Source organism: Oryzias melastigma, linkage group LG16, assembly GCF_002922805.2.
Source record: "Oryzias melastigma strain HK-1 linkage group LG16, ASM292280v2, whole genome shotgun sequence".
Lineage (NCBI taxonomy): Eukaryota > Metazoa > Chordata > Actinopteri > Beloniformes > Adrianichthyidae > Oryzias > Oryzias melastigma.
This window is the reverse complement of record NC_050527.1, coordinates 11,333,394-11,335,569: the sequence shown is the minus strand read 5'-3', so window position 1 is coordinate 11,335,569 and position 2,176 is coordinate 11,333,394. Positions and strand designations below refer to the sequence as shown.

At 37.1% G+C, this 2,176-nt stretch overlaps 1 protein-coding gene across 1 annotated transcript in view; it reads right to left on the bottom strand.

Annotated features, from left to right (window-relative positions):
* The window catches only part of igflr1 (IGF-like family receptor 1), a 7,970-nt gene that overhangs the window by 2,225 nt on the left and 3,569 nt on the right, over positions 1-2,176 (bottom strand). The gene's annotated exons all lie outside the window — the stretch shown is intronic.

Genomic DNA, 2,176 nt, shown 5'->3' with positions numbered 1-2,176 from the left:
AGTCAAAAATTCTACAATTTGTTCCACTCATAAACATAACAGAGATCTTTATCATAGATACACTGGGAGAGACAGAATGAAAAAAGAATCCAGAGGAAAAATTACATTGTCAGATTTTTAAAGAGTTTATTTGTGTAATGGTGCAGAAAATACATATAGTGGTCTATGAAGTTCACCTCACAACTTTGTAGTGCTACCCAAGTTGGCAACGACAGATCAAAGGTTTCCTGTTGGTTTTAACAAAGCTTGAAAACACAGCTGCTATCTTTTTATTCTTTCTAACAGATCCTCTCAAGAGCTGAGATTTTTAGGGGCAGACTTTTAACTCTACTTTAATTATTATGTCTTATTCAGGTGAACAATAGGGCTGCCATGATTAGTCGACTAATCAACGACTAATTTAATAGTCGATTGGTCATTACTTTAAATTATATGGAGTAGGAGTATAGTAATGTTGAAAGTTATAATGGCATTCTGCTAGTTTTTTGGACTATTTTGGCATTTATTAAGGTTTTTTAGGCTATTTTGGAGTTTAGCTAATAGTTCAGCTACATGGTAGCTGTTTTAGCTAATTTGGGATTTTTTTAAAGTTTTTTTAAGCTAATTTGGAATTTAGTTAATATTTCAGCTACATGTTACCTATTTTGGCTAATTTGGGCTTTGTTTGTTTTTTAGGCTATTTTGAATTTTTGCTATTTTTTCATCCACATGCTAGCTGTTTTGGTTAACCTAAGTTTTTTTTTTAGGCTAATTTGGCTTTTAGCTAATATTTTAGCTGGCTATCAGCTTCAGCGTTTTCAGCTTTTAGCTTCAGTGATTTCAGCTATCAACTTCAGTATTTTCAGCTTTTAGCTTCAGCGTTTTCAGCTATCAACGTCAGCATTTTCAGCTTTTTGCTTTAGTGACTTCAGCTATTAGCTTCAGCGATTTCAGCCATTATCTTTAGTGATTTGAGCCATCAATGTCGGCATCTTCAACTATCTGATCTAGCATCTTCAGCGGCCTAATTCAGCTTACAGGATTCACACTAGCATTATCGCAGGTGATGCTATATATGTAGTTTTTAGTTAGTTTAAAGATAATGATGGTTAAGATATTTGCTTTACATCCACTTTGCGCATGACCCGATTAGTCGACCAATCGGAAAAAATGATTGGTGATTAGCCGACTATTAAAATAATCGTTTGTGGCATCATTAGTGAACAATCTTGCCCCTGGTGTCCTAAGACAGGTCTTTGGCATTGGTGGAGAGGTTGTTTTCTGTCTGTCTGTTTAGGGGGGGACGGGCCTTTTTTTAAAGAAAACGGGTTCATATAAGAGCCATTAATATAAGTGGAGGATAGAAAAGCATCATAAAGAAGATGTAACAGATATGTGAGAGACAGAGCTCTTGATTGTTTATAGGAAATAATCATTTTCTGCACCATTATACAACTAAATTCTTTAAAAATAATGCAATAATATTCAAATACTGCAAGTACACCTGTAGGTATATTATACTTCCTGCAAAAACATTCACATACATCATTCCTGTGCCAATACAGACATTCTGTTTGTGCAGAAGTGAGCAGGCTCAGTTTTTTATCTGTGTTCTACTGTGATCAATTAAATTGCAAAATGTAAAAAATGAGACAAAATGAGGGAGGGCACCAGATCAACACCAATCCCCCTAGCAGAGGTTGCAATGGTGACCAGGACCCCCCAGATATCCGCACGGAGTAGCACATCGAGGGAGTCTGACCCCCAGGAAACCTAACCCCAACCACTTATACCAGGATCAGAAAAACCACAACAGGAAGCCCCGGTAGCTGAGAGCAGGGGGCACAGGAAGCACAAGCCCCAGGCCAGCCAGAGAACAGTCGCACCGCTATGCCAGAGGTCCAGAGGTGCTTGTTCCCTGAATCAATCCCTGCTTGGTTTCCTGACTTAACTGAATCCATATGGTTAAAGCAGAGCTCTGGTTAAATTATGCTCATTCTTTAGGCATGCAGACACTGGAAGGAAAATGTCTGGTATCACCAACATGACTTCATTTTCAAAAATAAAGCTTGGATGGCTCCATTACCTGAAGTGTATTTATAACATAACATAAACATTCTAGTAAAATGGACAACAGAGTGAGACAAAGTAAAGTGTTTTTTTTTGTTTTTTTTGCTTTGTTTTTTTTTAGGTGAAT